Raw genomic sequence first — 22,605 nt, forward strand, 5'->3', positions numbered from 1 at the left:
CGAATACCTCAACTTTCTAAATGAGTTAGAGAAATGAATAGAAAATTAAAAAGAGAATTGCCCAATGTGTGTGTGTATATATATATATATATACACATATAATATATATATAACATATATATGTTAAATGTTAACCTCACCTGTAATCAAAGAAAATGCAAACCTCTATCTTTTGCAATTTTCCTATCAAATCAGCACAGAAAATACCCAAGCTTGTAAGAGAACAGGCACTCTCAGAATCTCTTGGAGGGTATGTAGAACTGGCACAACTTTTCTGGAGTCAACTTGGTATCAAAAGCTTTAACAGTTGGTACAGCTTTTAACCCAGCATACTCTAAGACTGTGTCCTAAGAAATTAATTATAAATGTACATAAAAATAAAGTTACAAGGTTATTCATCACAGGGCTGTTTATGATTGTGAAATATTAAAAACAAGCTGAATGATTTATTATAGGGACTTGGGTAAATTATGGTACTTCTCCAAGATGGACTACTATGTAGTCATTAAAAATTATCTGGATGATTTACATCATCTTATTAAGTGAAAAAGAAATTAATAATGGTATGTACAGTATATTATGTTTGAAAAAAATGTCTGTATGTGCATATGTCTGTATGTTGCCTGCAAGGCAACAATACAAAATAATTATAAAGCATTCAGATTCTGAGAATTGGGGAGCAATTAATACATGATCTCTGCTCTCTAGGTTACTAGCAGATATTGCTTGTCTCCTACTCAATATCTATCTTCTCTCCTTCCCTGCTTACCTTATGCTGGTTTTATATGAGGTGGCAATGAACCCAGTCTCTGGCAAAATACCCACTTCCTCTGCCTCTCTTACAACTAGGAGTGGCCATTTGACATAGTTTTTGGTCAATGAGATGTAAGTGTAGACCTCTGGCAAGGCCTTTGCTCTGATAATTAAAAAGGGACTTTATACCTTGAACTCAGATGTGATAACCAGAGCTACAGTGGCCATGCTGCTGCCATGAGGAAATGATCAAGAAAGAACGCAGACATTTCCCGGACGCCCCTGAGCTACTGAGCCACGCTAGAAACAGCCTACCTCATTTCTTGCTAAATGGGAACTATAAGCCCCTATATGTTGGATTTTCTGCCACTTAAAATGAACACATTCCTAACTGAAATCCTTACAGCCCAGTAGAGGAAGGCAGTCCAATAAGCATGAAAACATCCTAGATGCTATGACAGAAGTACCTCACAGGCAAGGCAAAGAGGAGGGAGCAGGAAACAGTGTGGGTGAGAGGATGGCTGGATGGGCTCGGGTGATACTCCAAGGAAGGTGGTTTATCACTGTGGCTAAGAGCAAGGACCCTGGGGTCACACAGTTTAGGTTCCAATCCAGGCTGAATCACATCCCACTCCTCTGTGCTCAGAGGAGTGGCTGGTACAAGGCAGCCACTTACAAATGGATATTGGTTAAACCAGTGGCCGTGAAAGAGGATGACAAAGGGATGGAGTGCACAGGGCTACCGTGAGGATTAAGCTGGATAATGCATGCAAGGGCACTTAGCACATAGTAAGCACCCAATAAATCTTAGCTGCTATCATTAATATAATTAATCGAATCTTGAGAGATGTGTGGGTGCTTGCCAGGCAGATGCGGGACAGGAGCAGAGTTCCAGGCAATGAGAAGAGGCTTGGCAAAGGCACAAAGTGCCTTAGGGGACTATAAATAGCCCAGCCTGGCTGGAACACTGAGTGAGCAGGGGGGTGAGGGGCAGATTGCACTGGAGAAGTGGGCACAGACCAGCACACCAAGGGCCTTGTGAGCTGAGCTAAGAGTTAGGTAGGACCCAGGGAAGACGGTTGTTCTGGACCATTTCCTGCAGTGGGATCTTGCCAGCCACATCGTTGCCGACCATCTCTAACTTTAGATAATTTCTCCCAATGGATGCGTATGTTCCTCTGTCGAGTTACAATGCAGGCAGAATCCTGTGACCTCCAGATCGCCTAGGAATCGCCCAGATTGGGACCACATGTGAATGTAGGGTTACCTATTCTAAGCCTGTGATGGAGTCTGTGCCAGATGAAAGGATATGAACCAACCAGTGACAGACCATGGAGACCTCAAACATGCTCTTGCGGGGCAATGTGGAGAGTTGGCCAGTGGGGGTAAGTTCAAACCCAAATGACCAGCTCTCGTTTCTACCACCTTCGGCTCTGGGAGGCGCAAGGGCAGGGGTGGGGGGAAGGGGCGCCCGGGTGACTGGAGGCACACAGGTGTCAAGCTGTTTACAACCCTCCCCTGAGACTGTCCATCGCCAACGACTGATGGACACAGCCAAGAATCCATCCTGGTATCCCAACCCCCAAAAACAGATGCTGAGGGAAGTTTGAGGGTTCTTTCCAACCTCCTCTTGGACACTCTAAGAACCTGTGGGTACAGGATAAAGATAAGTTCCAGGTGTGGAACGGTCCTGCCCCCACCCCCAGCAGGGGAGGTACAAAGGCTGATATTAGGTGATAAACCCATTTTCTGCCCTAGAACTGAGGGAGTGCGGGTGGAGGGAACCTTAGGAGAACAGCGGAGGGAAGCTCAGGCCTGACCATCCTTCCCACCAAAGCAGCATCAAACTTCCTCAGAGAGCATCAAAAGTCTCTGTATGCCACACGCTGTGTCAGGTGGTGACAGAGCCACAGGGCACAGACTCCGTCCTCCCCTCCAGGACCTCAACAGTGTGGTCCTAGCATGCTCACTGTCATCTGTGACTGGGCCGGGCTGTGGGCTGTACACTACCTCATTTCACCATCAGAGCAACCCTATGATGGATGAATCTTACAATGTGTTGAGCAAAAGAAACCAGACACAAAGGAGCACATACGGTAGGATTCCATTTCTATGAAGTTCAAGAACAGGCAAAACTAACAGCGATGGAAGTTCACAGTAGTGGCTACCTGGGGGTGGGCTGCAGGAGGCAGTGGGTATTGACTGGGAAGGGGCATGAGGGAACTTTCTGGGTTACTGGAAACGTTCTACATCTTGATCTGGGTGGGTACATGAGCAGACGTACGTAAGAGTTCATTAAGCTGTATGCTTAACACTGGTGCACTCAAAGTTTTTTAAAAATTTAAAAACCAAGTTTAAGTACCACCATTGTGATTCTCATTTACAGTTGAGGAAGTGAAGGTATAGGGGGTTAAGTCACTTGCCCAAGGTTTAAAGGCTGTTAAGTGCACTTAACAGACTAGCCAGCTAGTCTGACTCCGGGACCTGTGTTTCAACCATTATAATGTGTAGGACCTGTACAAAGAGAAAAATCCACCTGGGCAGGTTGCTCTCAGGGCCCATGAGTGGAGGAAACAACCTGTGTCAAAGTCTGGAGGAGGAAGAGGGCCGTTTGGCGAAGGGTCTGAGTGTGCCTTGACAGAAGTGAGAGAAGAGGGGCAGGAAGAGGCCATTCCCACTGAGGGGGACAGAGCTGCAAAGACCCAGGGCAGGACCACGCCCTTCTTTTCAGGGCACTGATGAACAGACTGGTGTCGCTGAAGCTGAGGTCCCTCCTGCATGGGTAGAGTCCTTCCAACTTGCCACTCCTGTCACTAGCTCCCAGCAAATGATTCTGTCCCCTGCTCAGAACTCCCCTGGATGCCGGGCACTGGATGCCGGGCACTGGATTGAGGCCTGCACTGACCCTGCTGTGAAACCGTGCACATGTGGTTTCCCGATGTCGGCCCCTCCCCTGGGAGGTGCACAGAGCTGCCCATTTCCCCCCAGATCCTCTAACTCCCCCACACATTCCCAGCGGGCCAGGACACTGGCTGTTCTCAACAGGTGGGTCCGTTCTGAGGCTGATAAGCAGCACAGTGACCCTCATCTCCTTCACACAGCTAGAGGCACACAGGGCTACAGAACTTGGCCTCTTCTCCCCCAGCAACCTGGGGGAAGCCAAGATCCCCAAGGCAGACTCAGAGTCCAGAGCCTTGGAGCCACAGAACCGGGAGGACTGCTCTGCGGATTGTCAGCTGGTTGGCTCTGGCCGCCCCAAGCTTCAAGTTTCTCATCTTTGAAACAGAATAACAATGCCCGTGTCACAGGCTGGTTGTGAGACATTAAACATCCTGGGGGTTAAAGAACTTGGACAGCATCTGGGCAGAACAGTCCTCAGTAGAGGTTGCTGAAGGAAGAGGAGAAAGGGCTGGACACTTTCAGGGCCCCGTGACCCCAGCTGACCCCGGAGATCCCATTGGGAGCCCCTCAGCGGTGGCATGGCACCAAGGTGAGGCATCCTGGGACCAGCATCTTTCCCATGGGACAAGCCGCCTCCTTCTCAGCACCTCCTGCTCTACAACTGATGGAAGAGGGAGCTGGGAGCCAGGACAGGGCAGTGGTCAAGGGCACAGGCTTTGAGTTAGACTCAGGTTCCAATCCCAGTATTATCACTTAAGAGCCATGGGACCTTGGGCAAGCTATTTAACCTTCCAGAGCCTCAGTTTCCTCATCTGTAAGATGGGGATAATACACAATGCCTATACCTCATGAGGTTTTTGTGGGGTCCCCATCAAAAACTAAATGCAATGCAAGGCACCTGGTCCAGGGCAGGTGCTAAATAAACAAGTAGCTATTATCATTACCACCCCAGTCCTCTTCCTGAGCAGTAAGTGCCCTCAGAGATCTCCTAGTCCTTGAAAAACAAAACACCACCAACAAAAGAAACAAACCAGAGCTTTGGAAACATACAACTGGGCTAGGCTCTAGCAGGCTTTCCTTCACCAGTGGACCCAACTGTTCATCGGTCAGCCTACGTTCAGTAGGCTTAGCATCAAGCAAGGCATCACAGGCCATGGGAGTGTTTAAAATTTGAAGTTGGGAATTCCCTGGCAGTCCAGTGGTTAGGACTCGGCGCTTTCACTGCTGTGGGCCCAGGTTCAATCTCTGGTCTGGGAACTAAGATCCCACAAGCCCCCACGGTGCAGCCAAAACAAAAACGAACAAACAAACAAATAAATAAAAATTTGAACTTCAAGACACCAGTTCCAACCTTCCCTGCACACTGGAATCCCCTGGGGAGACTGGTGTCTGGCTCCCAACCCAGAGATCCATATGGAGTTGGTGTGGGTTAGCCGGGGCAGCAGGGCTGTTAAAAGCTCCCCAGGTGATTCTAATGTATTGTAAGGCCGAGAACCACCAGTTTCAGACAAGGACCCTGAGGTCACAGCCCCTAAAGTCAAATGAAACTAAACTCTGAAAGAGCCCCAGGAAGCCATCAGCCAGGCTGTATGAGAAGCACAGGAAAGGTTACTTGTAAGAGGCAGGATTTGACTTAAGCCTTGAAGGACTGCGAGGTTTGCTGGTGAAGAGGTGAAGGAGGCGCACAGACAGGGCTTTACCGTGGGCAGGCAGGGAGGGCAGCCCCTGTCCCATTCACACAACAGCCCTCAGACTCGGCCTGCAGCAGTCGCCTGGACCGCAGGATGGCTTACCCCTCACCCCCAGCTCTTCCGGCAGGCCTGGGGCAGGGGCACTAGCCCCGCAAAAAAGCAACTAAAAGACCCGGCAGAAGGGACCCGGTAGCTGGTTCCCGGAGGCGCTACCGCGTAGCTGGAACGCTCAGTTCTGGCTCCGCCCCCGCGGCTTGGAACAGACTCAGGCCCCCCGCGGGGGTGCGGCTCGGACTCTCTGGTTGCCATGGAGACGCGAACCGATCCTCCACTTCCAGGTTCCCGGGGGAAGGAGGCAGAGGCCGTGGACGCCAGGAAAAGCCAGGACTCCAAAGCCTGAAACAAAGGAGTCGTAGGTTTTGGGCATCAGTAGCTGGGGCAGACGAGGCAGGCGAGGGAGGAGGAGCCTGCCAACCGGCCCTGGGCAGAGAAGGGAGAGCGGCTTCACCGTGTCCAGGCTAAGAAAGATGGACGAGAAACGCTATTATCTGCACCGTGTTTTACAGTGTACAAATCAAGGCCACAGCCAGGATCTCATTTCATTCTCAAAACCCGGGGAGGTTGTCAGAGTAGATATTACTCCCCCATTTTACACAGGGGAAAACTGAGGCTCAGAGAGGTTCTGGGTCTCATCCACAGCCACCTGGCTAATAAACAACTGAGCCACAACTTAAAGCCTGCTCTTTGGATCAAGTCTATTGCTTGTTGTACTTTGACATAATTCCCCACCCGGCAGAGGGGCCTAAAATTCCTAATTGATCTGTAGGAAATGCAGTTATATGTCCACCAAACATATGGGAATAATGGTGCAGAATGACCAGATGACCTTACCATAATGGAGGAAAACTTACTTCATGTGTAAATGAGCAACAGTCATTCAACAAACATCTCCTAAATTATTATGTACCAGACACAGTGACAGGAACAGACCCTAAGCAGGACTCAGCACTCCCACCTCTGCTAGCCAATGATTGGCAGCCCGGGCCAGAAGTCAGACAGAACTGGGTTCTGGTCCCAGCTCTACACAGCCTCTCCTTCCTCACTGGAAAATGGGATGGTGCAGCTGCCATGCCCAGTCCACGGGGCTGCTTTGAAGACCAATGAGAGATGCCAGACAAGAAGAGTATTTCACAAACAGTATAGTGGTCAATCAATCAGACCAAAAACATAAAAAATAAAATAAAATAAAAGTCCTCTACAAAGAAAGTCAAGTGCATATTCATTTGGCCTTTGGTATATTCTGGCTTCCCCACTAGGTGGCAGGAGTCTGGAAGGCAAGGATGGCCCTCTTCTTTTTTTTTTTTTTTTGGTTGCACCAGGTCTTAGTTGTGGCAGGAGGGCTCCTTAGTTGTGGCATGCACGTGGGATCTAGTTCCCTGACCAGGGATCGAACCCGGGCCCCCTGCATTGGGAGCACAAAGTCCTATCCACTGCGCCACAAGGGAAGTCCCAGGATGGCCCACTTGTATTTACTTCATATTATTCGTGGCACTCAGCACAGTATTCACACACAGTATTCACACAGGATGCTGGATAACTGCCGACTGGCTGATACAATCCCTTAAAAATCCTCTAATCTCTTCCCATAATAGCCAATTCAATTACTTAGGGTCTGGGGCCAGGAGGTCACTGACAAATCCTATAGGAGTTCTAACCTTTGATAGAGTTAACAGCTTTAACTTGCCTCCTGCTTCCCCTCCAAACTGTCATGAATTGATAACAAGTAATGATCCTGGACTGATTTGACTTAAGGCTCTGTTCTTCCTCCCCTCTCCCCGCTTGCTGGTGGGAAATGCAGCTGGGCCCCCAAGGGGGAGAAGGGGGAGCAGCCAGGAGGCGATGGAGGAGGAGGAATCAAAGGACCATTATGACAATGACCTTTGGATCCAATCCCATTTATCACTGGCCTCAGAGCCCCTCTCCCATATATGGTTTCATGAGTCCTTTGGGTATTTGTGAAAAATTAAATGACTCTCAATCTAGGGCTGAGAAAAGGCAGGGACAGTTCAGAGAACAAACATGTAATACAAGGTCCAGAGAGGCCAGTAAGACTCTCAAAGGGCCTTGCACGTTTGTGGCAGCCAGGATCAGAATCTATGACCCCCCCCTGTTACATCAGGGGCTCCCTTCAATCCCAGAGCCTGGTGGCTCCAGGCTCCCCACCCTCACCTGCAGAATCAGCCAAGACATTCCCAACCTGCACATGCTTATACACCCTCACCCATACACCCACAGAAACACCCTGCACCTCTGTTGTTGCTGCCAGGAGGCCAGGCTCGCTGGCATTCAGCTCAAGCTGCTGGCGATCCACTCAGAGTCTCCCTAGACCTTAAAAAATTTCTACGATTGTCTAGGGCCATAAGAGGGTGCCTCAAAACTCACGTCCTTCTCCCTTCCCCTCAGCTCCAGAGTGCCAGTGGTTTCGCCTGCTCCAGCTTTGTCACCCACTGAGGGGAGATGAGAGGAACTCCCCAAGTCAATGGCCTCTTCCTTAAACACCAAAGTCACCTTTCCTCTGTGTGGTGTAAAGCCAGGTGAGGGCTAAGCTGGGGAAGGGCAATGGGGTTCCCCCTGCCAGCTCGTTTCTTCTCTTTGCCCACACACACGCGCGCACACACACACACACACAGAGGAGCACACACATATGCACACATACACACACACATACACAGACACACTCACCTCCTTAAGGCCCTGACGCCCCTGACTCCCACTGCTCTGGTCAGCCCTCATGCACAATTCTCCCTCTCCTTCTTCCCCTGCGGCAGTGACCTTGAAGGCCTTGGGTTCCAGATGGTGCAGCCTCCATTAGGTTGGGTCCCTGAGTGACCACGTGGAGCAGAGGCCCCACCTTACTTGCCATGGACCAGGTAAGCAAGTAGCAAACCTTGCTTGTGCTCAGTCATGGGGATTTCAGGGCTAAGCTGCTTCCCCGGCATTACCAGCCTGCCCTCCAGCTCCTCCATGTGGGGTCACCTGGCCACCCCACTCTCAGAGAGGCTCCACGTGCCCTTCCCAACACCTGACAGTCACTTTCTCCTAAGCCACCCATGCCAGGCTCGTGGTGAACCACCGCTGCCCTCCTCCTGTCCATGAGAGAACCAGGAATCCAGCACCCTCTTCTGAAGGCAGAGGGGAAGGAAATCCGGAATGTTCTCAAGCAAGTAGGTTGGTGCCAGGGGCACTGACATCTTAGTGTTTGGTAGAAGCAGACAACAGAGGACTGAGCCTTCCCCGTCAACTTGGTGAGCCACCCACTCTCCTGGGGCCAAGTCAGTGGGCCCATCCCTGACCAAGCCCCAAGGATGGCCTATTGCTGATGTGTGAAGTAAGCCCAAAAGTAGACAGGGAACACCCATGTTCATTGCAGCATTATGCACAACAGCCAAAAGGTGGAAGCAACCCCAGTGTCCATTGATAGATGAATGGATAAACAAAATGTGGCATATACATACTATGGAATAATATTCAGTCTAAAAACAAAGGAAATTCTAGCATGTGCTACAATGTGGATGAACCTTGAGGACATTACACTAAGTGAAATAAGCAGTTACAAAAAGACTGTATGACTCCACTTATACGACGTTCTTAGAGTAGTCAAATTCACAGAGACAGGAAGTAGAATGATGGCTGCCAGGGGCTGGGGGTGGGGAGAGAAGGGGGAGTTAGTGTTTAATGGGTGCAGAGTTTCAGTTTTTCAAGATGAAAAGAGTTCTGGTGGTAGATGGTGGTGATGGTTGCCCAAAAATGTGAATGCACTCAATGCCACTGAACTGCATACTTGAAAATGATTACGATGGTAAATTTTATGTTATATGTATTCTACCGCAACTTTAAAAATAGAATAAAATATAACTTCAAAAAAAGCACATAGGGAAGGAGCAATACCAGAGAAACTCTTTCATGGGAATTAGCAGGGGGCACAGGGACTAAACCAGGCCTGGAGCCCATCAGTTTCCAAAGACAGCTTTCGAGTCACCTTCTGAGTAACAAAGCCAGGTTCCACCTCCATAGCTCATTTCTGTTTTGCTGCCAACTTCCTGGCACAAGACAAGCCTGGCTCTGCCCTAGGAAGGGGCTGCCAGGCATCTGTCAGCTTCAATTCCAATACTCCTTCCCCCATCAGGCAGCACCTGGGCACCCACTACAAGTTCAACCTTCCAATGGCAATGGCAATGTCTTGGGGAGCATGCAGAACCCCAGGGGTCATGGCTGGATATGAAACTTCCCCCAGGTCACCCCTTTTCCCTGGCTCTGCCCCTATCCTTCTGTCACCTCCCAATTCCTCTACTCAGATCCACACAGCTCCATCCTCCCACCTGGCAGCAAGAGATGCCAGCCTTACCTCCCACAGGAAGGCAGCCTCCTCCAAGCATCAAGCTCAGGACCAGACATGGCCCAGGGACTGACAGGAGATGGGGGGGTTGGGGGTCACAAGTGGTGGAAAGGAAAAAGAGATGTTTCAACTCGGCTCTCATAACAAGGGCGGCTGTAGACCACATGTCAGAGAGGACAGGAGAGAGACAGGCAGCAGGGCCTCCAGGGCTGGCAGGACCTGCCCTGCCCCAGGTGTTTACACTGGAACCATCTGTGTGCAGGCAGACTGGCGGGATGAGGCCAGAGCAGCAATGGCCAAAGTTAATTACCTCTGCTCCCAGGAGAGCTCCTGGAAACGTCCCTTCCATGCCTGAGCACCTGAGCATGAGAGGAGAGAAGGGGCACAATTCCCATAAAAACTGGCTGATGTCAGAGGCCATATCTCATACACAGGACCTGTGGGCAGGCAAGTGAGCACAACCCAGTCTCTCAGGAAAATAAAAACAAGATTCTAAACTGGGGGCAGAAAAGGGTTACAAGGTCTGGAGGCTTCCCCTAGGAGGCATGAAAGGACATAGTCATGTACTGTGCTTTCATATGCTCTGCAGCCTGGCTACCAGAATTCAAATCCCAGTTTTAGCTGTGTGACCTCGGGCAACTTGCTTAACCTCTCTGTGCCTTAGTGTCCTCCTTTATAAAATGAAGCTACTAATAATAAAACTATTTCATAGAGCTTTTGTGACAGTTAAATGAGTTAGTTCAAGTAGAGGCACTAAGAACAGTGCCTCTGCCATGTAGTAAATAAGGTTAGTTGCTGTTATTGTTGATTTCCTTATTTTTATTATTATCTTAATTATTTCCCCCTACAATCCTGGCCCTGGGGAAGATAGGAAGCCCAGTTTGTCTGGAAGCAACTGCATGTTGTGTGGGTAGCAGACAGGTGACCCAAGCACCAAAAGAGGCACAAGAGAATGCCCCCCCCACACACGGCAACTGTGCTCCCACTTTCCCTGCCTGCTCCTCCTGGGGCCCCTGTCCACTCTCAGCGCTAGATCTGAGTTCTTTCCTGGGAGCCCAGGGCCCTTCAACACAGTTAGGCAAGCAATCCAGGCACAAGGTCTGCAGCAATATCCTCCACAGCTCTACACCAGAGAGGGCAGAGCACCCAGCCTCCTGGGAAACACGAAGAGAGGGAGAGAGGGAAGAAGGGAGGAGCATCACACACAGGCACAGGTCTCCCTGGGCCCCCACAAATGCACAGGGCACAGCCATCCATACACAGAAGCTCACAAGTGCAGCCACGAGCCTTCCTTCCCACTGCCAGTATATTAGGGTGTATATACTCCTCCTCAGGGTGGGCCACACAAGCTAACTCGCTATCATCTTTCCAGAAGGTACGAGCAGAGACAGTAGAACATTTTGGTCAAGAGCTCATGCTCTGGAGTCAGACTGCCTGGGCTTGAATCCCCAGCTCTACCTCTTACCAGTTGTGTTACCTTGAGCAAGTCACTCAACCTCTCTGTGCCTCTGTTTCATCTTCAAAATGGAATAATAGCAACCAAACTCCCAGGGATTCTGTGAAAATGAAATGAGTAATTATATCTAAAGTGCACTTCGAAGAGTGACGGCACCATCTGAGAATTAGCTGCCGTTACTATGTCTCATGAGCTCAGCAAGTCAGATCTTATGACTGCCAGGCTCTCGCTGGGGCCCTAGTGCTCTTCTGGTTCTACATCTTACCCTGGACCAGTTCACCAGACCCCTCTTTGTTGAGAACTCATCTGACAATTGATCCACACCCATAGAGGGCCTCAGGCAGAAACCCCAGGCTGTTTCTGTACCAAGTCTGGGCTTTGTCAACACCCTGCCCTGACCTCACCAACCGCTTCCCAGGTTTTCCTCTGTCTGCAGGCAACGCCCACATCTCTCATTCTTCCCGTTCAGAAATCAGAAATAGCTCCAGTCAACCATTCGCCACATAGAAACTGTTTCTCTGGGGAGAGACACTGCCAAGATTTTTCCACTAGAAGATGTACAGTGTGTCTCGTTACTGGACATCCTAAGAATTCCTGTTTCTAAGGGCATCTGGAATCCAAAAGAACACCAGTCATAAAGCCCAAAGATTTCGGTTTAAGTCTTTGGGCAAGTCACTTAAACTCTCTGGGTCCCAGGGCTTTCTCCCCTGCAGAACCGGGACAGCATCACCTGCTCCCGAGTGCAGAGGTAAGGAGATGATAAAACGATGAGGCAGTGTCTAGTGCAGTGCCCAGCACACAGAAGGTGCTCAATGTGGCTGGAATGTAGACCTTTTTACCTCCTTTCCCACTGCAGGCAAAATGTGAGAGGAGGGATCTGAACTAATAAGTACGGTGCTGGCTTGGCCAAGCAGCCGTTACCTTTAGCAAGATGATGAGCTCTGTCAGGTGGTTTCGAAAAAAAATCATGACGCAGCCTGGGCAGGTTTCATTGGCTGGGATTCAGAGCAGCCCTCCGTTCTGGGTGACAGGTTGCATCCTGGTCCCCTCCCTTCCCCCAGAATCTGGTTTACTTGGTCAAATCACCCACTGCCGCCAGAATGAGGCAGAAGGGAGCCAACTGTGTCCTCTGTCACACATAACCAACCTGGTCAATGCCCACACAGTTTCTGGAGCAGCTGTCTATCATGCCCACCTGAGCAGATGACACATCTCCCCATGGAAGGGCTGGGAATACAGACCCTGTGTGCCTATCACAAGACATCATCACAAGACAAGAAAACCACACCCTGAGACTAACTAACTCATCCTTCTCACTGGTTTGAAGCCTAGTGGTCACCATAGCAACAGGCTCCCGCTCCAGCCTGCCAGGCGGGGCTGATGCAATTCTAAGACAGCGAGCAACTCCAACCCAGCTCACACGGCTCTGCTCCCACTCAGGGGCGGGCGAGTGGGGAGAACAACTGAAGAGGGAGGAGATGGGCACACACTCTACAGAAATCTCTGCTCTCCCTCAGTTCTGCTTCTAGGGATCTAAGGAAGGAAGAAGTGGATTCCCCTCCTGGGTCCCTAACAAATATAATGTCACTGCAGTGGCTACCACTTGAGGAAGATTCGTCTCCAAAGCCTTAGGAGGTCTGGAGGGGCAGGGGACACACTGTACCATGGGCCTCTCTACTATAACGTGGCCCCTTCCTCCTTCTGAGCCAGCACCCCACCAGCTAAGCACCCCCGCTTCTCTCAGCTCACAGGCAGCCCTGCCCTGTAGAATTCAACAAGTTGTATAGTGCAGCTTTACAATTCTCTGCTCAATTGTGTTCTCTGCCCGAGCTGTACTAAAGCACCCATAAATCCGGAACTCCCTGCAAGCTAGAATGTCCCCGTGGTATCACAGAGCGCCATCCTCCCAGCTCTCCATCCCGCTCCGCAAGGGTCTCTGGCTGCCCTGGGGAGTCTTATTCACTGGCTAGAGTCAATGTGAGACAACAGTCCTGCACCAAGGACATACCAGCCAAGAGCCACTTGACCTCTTAAAGCACACAAGTCCCCCAACCAGAAGGAACAAGCCCTCAGAAAGGAGGGGGGGTCAAGCCACACACACACACACACACACACACACACACACACACACACACAAAGGAAACAGGGACAGAAGCCACCTTAGGATGAGAGCCTGGCGATGCTAGTGGCCCTCTCTAGCCTCCTAGCGCCTACCCATTGATGCAGGCTCTCCCTCCCAACGCCGCTGTCCTGGTGAAGATGCCTCTAGTGCCAGGAACGCTCCCCTCCTGCAGACCCCACTCCCTTCCATCCCAGCGGCCACTTCCCGCCCTTTGCTCCCTCCTACCTGGCCCGCATCAAGGGCTTCCACCCAGTTAGGAGCTGGGCCTCAGCACAAACAGGCCCTGCTCTGGGACCTTGCACCCTGCCCTGGGAGGAGATGTGCAGGCGTGCAGGTGAGGGGAGAGAAAGCACGTCTCCGTGGCATCCTCCCCCACATGCTCTCAAGGGCGGGTCACGCTGGGTCCTCCCAGTGGTCACCCTGACAAATGCGGAAAGTGATTAACTCCAGGGGGGCCACTCGGGAGATGGCGCTTGGCTGTGGGATGTCCCATTAACGCTTCTTGTGGGAGTTTCCAGGACTGCCGAGAGCAGATGGGCAGAGACGGTAAACTGTTAGAGATGGAGGTGGCTCTCCAGATATATAGATCAATGCAGTAGACTTGAGAGTCCAGAAGTAAACACGTCTATGTATGGTCGACTGATTTTTGACAAGGGCGCCAAGACCATGCAATAGTTTTTTCAACAAATAGTGCTGAGACAACTGGATATCCACCACAAAAGAATGAAGCTGGGCCCTTACTTCACACCACATGCAAAAATTAACTCAAGATGGATCGAAGATCTGTAAAACTCTTAGAGGAAAACAGGGGTAAAGCTCATGACCTTGGATTTGGCTAAGGATTCTGAGATATGACATCGAAAGCACAAACAACAAAAGAAAACATAGATAAACTAGACGTCATCAAAATTTAAAACTTTTGTGCTTCAAAGGACACCATCAAGAAAGTGAAAAGAGGGGCTTCCCCGGTGGCACAGTGATTAAGAATCCGCCTGCCAACGCAGGGGACACGGGTTCGAGCCCTGGTCCGGGAAGATCCCACATGCCGTGGAGCAACTAAGCCTGTGCGCCACAACTACTGAGCCTGCGCTCTAGAGCCCCGAGCCACCACTACTGAGCCCGCGTGCCACAACTACTGAAGCCCACGCGCCTGGAGCCTGTGCTCCGCAACAAGAGAAGCCACCACAATGAGAAGCCCGCACACCACAACGAAGAGGAGCCCCCGCTCGCCGCAACTAGAGGAAGCCTGCACGCAGCAACGAAGACCCAACGCAGCCAAAAATAAATAAAATAAATAAATAAAGTTATTAAAAAAAAAAACAAAGTGAAAAGACAACCCACAGAATAGGGGAAATCTGCATATCATATATCTGATAAGGGACTTGTAGCTAGACTATATAAAGAAATCTTACAACTCAACAATAAAAAGACACATAACACAACTTAACCAAAAAATAGACAAAGGATCTGAATGGACTTTTCTCCAAGGAAGGTAAACACGGCTTCCCTTCATTCGATTGACAGATATCTGATGTGCACCTACTATGTGCCAGGCACTGTGTCAGGCAATAGGGACACAACTTGGAGGCAAAGCAGATTCAGCCTCAGCCCTCAGGAGACTTACACCCAGTGGAGAGATAGTACACATTTACCACGTGCCTGGTACATGTAGTAACGCACTCAATCCCCACAGTGAAGTAGGTACTCTGAGAGCCCCCAATTTATGGATGAGAAAATTTAGGCACAGAGAGGTTAGGTAACTAGCTCAAGATCACACAGCTAGTTAATGGTGGGGCTGAGATTCACACCCAGGGTCGTTTTCTCCAGGGTCCATGTTCTCAACAGTTACATGATATTGAGTATTATTAGAAGTGATTCATTCTATTGGGAGTGAGAGACGGCTGCTCGAGGGAGGTGACATGAACTGGGTTTGAAGGTCTTCATCAGGCAAGCAAATAGGGAAGAAGGCTTGCAGAGGCACAGAGGGAAGAATCCACACAGAGTTTGGGAAACACTCGGGTGGGGGAGGGCCGGCAGTACTAAAGTAGAAGGTTTAAGTGCAAGGTGAGGGGTGGGGAGAGTGATGCGGCTGGAGGAGCCAGCGGCCCGCCACACAGGCCCAGAGGCTATGCTGGGCAGCGGGACCCCTCCCTCCCACAGGGCAATGGGGGGCCACGGAAGGGTTTACAGCAGGAGGGGGACCTGATCTGATTTTGGTTTGGGGACACCCTAAGGTGGCTGGGAGGCGGTTGCAAGGGAAGGCAGGTGGTCTGGCTGACCAGCTGTGGAGGGCTGGGGAGAAACGATGACTCGGGTGCATGTGGTAGACAGCAGTGCACTGGGAACACCCCACACCATCCTCCACCTCATTGCATCCATGTCTATAACAAGAATGCGGGGTGATGGGTAGGGGGGCATCTGCTGGCTATCAAGGGACAGAAGGAAAAGTGTTCATTGCGGGGCATTACATGCCTATGCCCAGATGACCCCCAGGCTGGACTCCAACGTGATCCTCATTGAAAACAATGGGAGCCCTTTGGGGACCCGAATGAAGACACCCAACCCACAGCCCACACCAAAGGGAAGGCGAATATTCCACACCCACCCCACCAGCCCACACCAGAGGGGAGGTGAGTATTCTAAGGAGCACACACTTTGTGGGGGGCCGGGGGGTGGGCAGGCCTCTGGCTGCAGTGGGCTTGTGAGTGGAGCAGTGCCAAAAAATGAGCCTTTGCTGAGACGGAACCTGGGGCCAGGCGGCTGCTCCCTCCACATGGGGTCACAGCGAGAAAATAAACCTCTTTTCATGTTAAAAAAAGAAAAAAAAGAAAGAAAGAAAAGGGACTTCCCTGACAGTCCAGAGGTTGAGATTCCACGCTTCCACTGCAGGCGGCATGGGTTCGATCCCTGGTCAGGGAACTAAGATCCCACATGTCGCATGGCGCAGCAAAAAAACAAAACAAAACAAAACAAAACAAAAAACCCTGAAAAACCCAGCTGTCTCTTGAGTATCAGGTTGGAAACCAGGTAGAAGGCGAAGCCAGATGCTGTACTGAAAGCTTTATGAGCATTATCTCATTCAATCCTATTAACAAGCAAGTGGTGAGTTCTATTATTGCCCCCATTTTGTAGATGAGTAAGAGGAGGCACAGGAAGGTCAAATAACTCGCTCATGGCTACCTGGCTAGTTAATAATGGAGCTGAGATCTGGACGCAGGCAGCCTGAGTGCAGAACCAGCTCTTCTTTTTTTTTGGCCATGCCGCCGGGCATCCAGGATCTTACTTCCTCGCCCCTGCACCCCTGCAGTGGAAGCACAGAGGCTTAACCACTGGACCGCCAGGGAAGTCCCAGAACCAGCTCTTCTATCCACCTCCCGCTTCCTTTTAACTGGGTGTTTTGACCTCTTCCTAGTATAGCCACTGTGCCCAGAGATACTAACAAAGAATTAGATAGATTTCAGCCCTGAGGCACAGGTGAGCTCAGTAGCACCCCAACTGAGCCCAACACACAGCTACCGAGTGGCTAAGCTTGGAATCCAGACAGTCTGATTCCAGACACTACCCTCTCTCTTGCTACCTGACTAAATCAGTAACGCTACAGCGCACACATTTCTAACATGCCGCAGGGTCTGGTCCCTCAGGTCACGGCCCATGAGATGCAGCAATTACAAGGGCAAGGCCAGAGCTAGAACATGCCCAGCAGGAGCAGGGAGAAGACAACAGCCAAGACAGATGGAAGGACAAGACCCAGCAGGCACCGTGGTCTGGTGCCAAGGGGTGTGCAGGCAGACAGCCCAGGGGGGAGCAGCAAGGCCATGCCGTGCGCCTGCCTGCTGGGCACGGAACCACAGGGCCACCACGCCGGACACATGACGGGGAGCGTGCAGCCACTGCAGGTTGACCTGTTAGTGGATCATGCAATCAGTTTGGCAGGTCACCTTTGAAATGGACTGAAAAGGAGCAACTCACATACTAAGGGAGGATAGTTTTATGAAGCTAATTCAGATACACACACACACACACATAAGGTGTGTGAGCTGTGTTGCAGTATAAAATGATTTCCCTACTAAGGATTTTGTCCAAAAATGTAGGAGTACCATTGTTACCACTAAATAAGCTGTAGTTTATTCCTATAATAGAATTCTATGCAGCTTTGACAATGAATAATCTAGAACTATAGGCAAAAACAAAGACAAATCCCAAAAAACATAATTTTAAGCAGAAAAAGGCAAGTCACAGAAAAATACTTCTACTATTAGTCTATTTATATAAATGGCGGGCAAAACTACATTTATATTATTTAGGGACACATAACTTATGTAGTAAACCTCTAAAGAAAAGGAGGGAATGATTAACACAAAATTCAGGATGGTGGGGGCGGGGCAGTGAGGTTGATGGGTTGAATTGTGTCCCCCCACCAAAATTTGTTGGAGTCTTAACCCCCAGTACCTCAGAATGTGACTTTTTTGGAAACATGGTCTTTATAGAGCTAATCAAGGCAGAGATCGGGTGATGCATCTACAGATCAACCAAGGAGCACGAAAGCTTGCTAGCAATCCACCAGAAGCCAGGAGAGAGGCATGGCCCTCAGAGCCTCAGAGGAACCAACCCTGCTGACACCTTGATTTCAGACTTCTGGTCTCCAGAACTGTGAGACAATCAACCCCTGCGGTTTAAGCCCCCCTACTCTTCGGTGCTTTGTATTAGCAAATAAATACAGTGAGGCACACAGCAGTTTCTCAGGACCGGCAATGGTCTCTTGAAGTTTAATGGAGGGCAAATGGATGTTTGTCTTATAAGTCTTTATGAAACCAAACCCAGACATTTTATATGCTCTTTCGTATATATGATACATTTCCTATATAAAATAGAAATAAAAACCAGGTAGGGGTAGTCCAGCCATTACATTTTGCAGTGGAGGGCACAGAGGACCTGCCTAAGGTCACCAGGGAGTAGCTGAGCTAGGGGAAGATCCCCAGTCTCCTACCTCCCAGTTCAGTGAAGGCCACCATCACAGCCATGGCCCAGAGGTACCCAGAAAAGGCTGAATTCTGTTAAGAGTACAGGGAACCTGGAACTCGCAGTCCTCTGGAAGTGAGCAGGGACCCTTCACTCTTTCATGCCTTGATCTATCCATGGTAGTCTGGTGAAGCCAATGGTCCCTTTTGCTAAGAATGTTTTGAAATGCATTAAATACACAGGATTATAAAGGAAATCAATTATATTAAAATGCTATTCTAGCCATGGGGACTCTAGTGAGCCCAAGAGAATGAACTGATCAGGGCCTGTATACAGTAAGCACTCAATAAAAGTCAGTGGTGGTTATTACTGTTAACATTAGGAGCTGCTTCCATGTCCTTGGGCCTGGGGTCAATGATACTGAGAAGAGAGACCCAGGGATCCACAGCCCAGAGCCTGGGCACCACTGCAGGGCCTGGACTCAGCTGAGGGATGAGGCATGCTGTTAGGTCCTCCGAGCACCCCCTACGCGGCTGCTAAAAGTAATGACGGCATCCATTCTCCTCTGAACTCCAATGAGGTACATTTCACCGCAGGGAGGCTCACTAAATGACTTGCTTGATGCCATATGAACATTAAGCAGGGGCTCTGGGATTCAAATCCAGGCTTTTGCAATTCTGCAATTTCTTGTTCCTTTACCCATATGTCCTTTGGAGATGAGAGGCTCCCCAGCAGAAGTGAGAACGTGTAAGACTCATTCTGTCGGGGGTACCTAGTGAGTGTTTATCAATAGTAACCATTATCCCTTACTCTGGTATTAAATGATGAACACACACTGTCACCATTCATCATCTTAGCTGATTTTTACAACCCCAGGACATACACGGGGCAGGGATTTCTAACCCTCCCTTTGCAAATGGGGAAAGATGCAGAGAGAATGATTTTACCTGGAGTGCGCCCCTCCAGGTCCATTCTCCCTGCCTCTCCACGCTGTTTTCTGCCCCAGCAGGAGATCACAGGAAGGGAGGAATGCGAGAGAAGCTGGAATATTTCTCCCCGCAGCTCCTCCCTGTGGGCCACCCAGACTGTGTTGCAGCTCCTAGCAGGAAGCCGCCCACATGGCCTCTAAGTCTCCAGGTATGGGAAACCAGACCCTCCCCTCACCCTGCCCACATTTTGGTCGTAGTCTTGTTATAAGCTCTCCCCAAACCCCCCAAGCTGGGTGTGTCATCTGTTTCCCGCTGGACCCTGACAGATGCGGCAGTTAAGCTGGGGACTCTGGTCTCCTGATGAATGAACCAGGGCCTCTCTGAACCTGCCAACAAGCATCTACTGAATAGTCCCTTGGGGACATGTGGGGAAGGGACAGGGAGAAAAGGAAGATGGCAGAGACACGGAAGGAGGTAGGAGCAGAAGCAACAGGCCAAGCTCTTGGTCTCAGATTTCTCTTTGAATTAACTGGAGTTAACCTTCAGAATATGGGGAAAGACCACAACACTGAGAAGCTGGGCCTGGGGGAGGCCTGTGGTGGGAAAAGAGGTGGCAAGACTTGGAATCTGGGCTTCGGGCCAGGAGAGCCTCTAGTGCCACCTACAAAGCGTTCAGGAAACTGATCTCTGGTCATAAGCTGGGACAGGACGGGGCAGCCCCTTCCAACAACGGGCACTTCTGCACTGCTACTCACGGGGTGGGTGGGGGTGAGGACAGGCGGGCACGTGATGCCCTTGAGAGAAGGGAGCTGCGGGCACCTGATCCTCACCTTGTCTCAAAGAGCCAGCCAGGACCCTAGAGAAGGCGAGATGGCACCTACTGGTTTCCAGACCCTGTTTCCAACTCATCCCCTTTGGCACAGGCATCCAGGGCTGGTGCTGGGACATGGGGCCACTTGAGTTTTCTATCGTGCTCTGGCCTGTAGCCTGGCCTCTGCCGAGAGCTCACAGTCGGGCTGCGTGACCAGACCCCGGGCCACAGAGAAGAGCAAGGAAGAAGACTCACCTCAGGGGGTGGGTCAGTGGCACATGGATTGCCTTCCTTCTACTTTTAGGTATTTTTCTAGTCCTCAATAACTACATGCATTCATTTTATAAAAGGAAACACATTCTATCCTGGAGAACCATGAAGAATCTCAAGAAGAAGAGGACATCACATTGTGGCACAGTTATTTGTGAATTAATAAGATTGAAAAGGACCTGGATTAGGGTTTGCAGCACCTCAGGGATGAGCTGGAGGCTCTTTCACCTGGTGACGGGCTGGCACATGGCCAGTACCTCCGTGACATTCAGGGGTGGTGGGCAGGAAGAGATAAACCGCAGCGTGAGCTCCTCATGCCTGGCTGAACCCTCTCTCCATGCAAGGATCTCGGGGGGAACCCGGGAAGTCACACCTCCCTCTGGGAGCGTGCTGTGTTATCACCTGCTTTGTGAAACCATCCCTGTAGGTTTCCATGTCCCTGACCTTAAAGAAACTTTACATCTTTAACTGTGGCAGTTGGTAGGCAAATGCAGCAATATGTCCTATTTAACACCAAGAACACAGGGGCCAGATTGCTTGGGTTCATATCCAGCTCATCACTTACTAGCTATGTGTCCTTGAGCAACTTATTTACTAACCTGTGCCTCTGCGTTCTCAACTGTAAAGTGGAGATAAGCATCTTCTTCATAGGATTATTGTGAAGAGTAAGGGGATTAATATACAGAAAGTGCTTGGAACAGCGTGGGACACATAGCCAGTGCTAGGTAAGTGACAGCTATTATTATTGGCACTTTCCCATTAATCACTCATTTTTTGGTGTCAATTTTATAAAAACAATCTCAAGGGCTTCCCTGGTGGCGCAGTGGTTGAGAGTCTGCCTGCCAATGCAGGGGACACGGGTTCGAGCCCTGGTCTGGGAAGATCCCACATGCCGCGGAGCAACTGGGCCCGTGAGCCACAACTGCTGAGCCTGCGCGTCTGGAGCCCATGCTCTGCAACAAGAGAGGCCGCGATAGTGACAGGCCCGCGCACCATGATGAGGAGTGGCCCCCGCTCGCCGCAACTGGAGAAGGCCCTCGTGCGGAGACGGGGACCCAACGCAGCCAGGAATAAATAAATAATTAATTAATTAATTAAAAAAAATTTTCAATGTTGTAATTCTTAAAAAAAAAAAAAAATTTCAATATTTCTGTGACTGCTCCACAGAAATATCTCATCAGCTTGGCCTCTAGGGGTCAGAGGGTGGCACAGAGGAGAGAAGAAAGTAATGAAACGAGCAAGGAACATTTAGATGGGGCCCTTGCTAAGTGTTACATACAATACATATCATTTAATCTAGCAATAGGGACACCATATAAAATGCAAGACGCCCAGTACAATTTGAACTCTGGACGAATAACAAGTTTTTGGTATAAGTATGTCCCAAATATTGCATAGGATATACTTATGCTTAAACAAGTGTTCATTGTTAAACTAAACCTCAAATTTAACCGGGCATCCTGTATTTTTACTTGCTAAAAAATTTGGCAACCCTATTGGTGGGGTTGGTAAGCTTCTTCCCATTTTACAGGTGAGGAAAATGAAGCTCAAAGAGGTGAAGTAAATTGCCCGAGGTAGTTTTGTCCCAGCGAGTATTCAAAGGCTCTGGTTCCCCCTCGGCAGCAGGCCGCTTCCCTCCAGCTGCTCTGTTCTCAGAAGGGGGACAGGCCTATAGCCAGAGACACAGCCCTCGATCACCTGCCCTCGATCACCTGCCCGCAGCCAGGATGTGCTCCTCAGCCCCCAGGCGGGAGCCTGAATGCAGGAAGAGATTTTTTTTTTCCCCAGAGAGGGGGGGCGGCTACTGCTCCCCAAAACCAGTGCACGGGGAGCCTTCCTGCAGGGGAGGGAGGTTGGGAGGCGACGGGGAGGAGGTCCCGTGAGGGCTGCAGTCAGCCAGGGCGGCACCCGCAGCTCTTCCGGGAGCTGCCCCTGCCTGGGGCTGAAATCTGGAGGCAAAAAATCACAGGAGAAAACTCAGGAAGCACCAAAGGAAACTTCTCCGGAAGTCCTGAAACATTTCCACAGCTAGGAGAGAAAAGTTTAAAGTGAAAGCAGCTATGGGCTGGATTCTCAGAGCCCAGGGTATGACCACAGCATGCTGGTAGCCCCGGCCCAGGTCACAGGGCCCCCTCCCCAGAGCTCACGCAGATGGTCCGGCCTCCCGGGCTCCACAGAATGCCCCACATGCTCCACTCTGCTCTCCAGACTCCAAGCTGGGGCTTCACTTGAGTCATTCTCAGCTCTATTTTTACTTGAAGGTGACAAGAAACAACGAATGTTCGAAGCGGGACAATCAAGTCGCCTGATTCCACGC

General features: G+C 50.3%; 1 protein-coding gene across 2 annotated transcripts in view; it reads right to left on the minus strand.

Annotated features, from left to right (window-relative positions):
* The window catches only part of ABR (ABR activator of RhoGEF and GTPase), a 180,666-nt gene that overhangs the window by 101,140 nt on the left and 56,921 nt on the right, over positions 1-22,605 (minus strand). The gene's annotated exons all lie outside the window — the stretch shown is intronic.

The sequence above is a fragment of the Balaenoptera acutorostrata genome, chromosome 20 (assembly GCF_949987535.1).
Source record: "Balaenoptera acutorostrata chromosome 20, mBalAcu1.1, whole genome shotgun sequence".
Lineage (NCBI taxonomy): Eukaryota > Metazoa > Chordata > Mammalia > Artiodactyla > Balaenopteridae > Balaenoptera > Balaenoptera acutorostrata.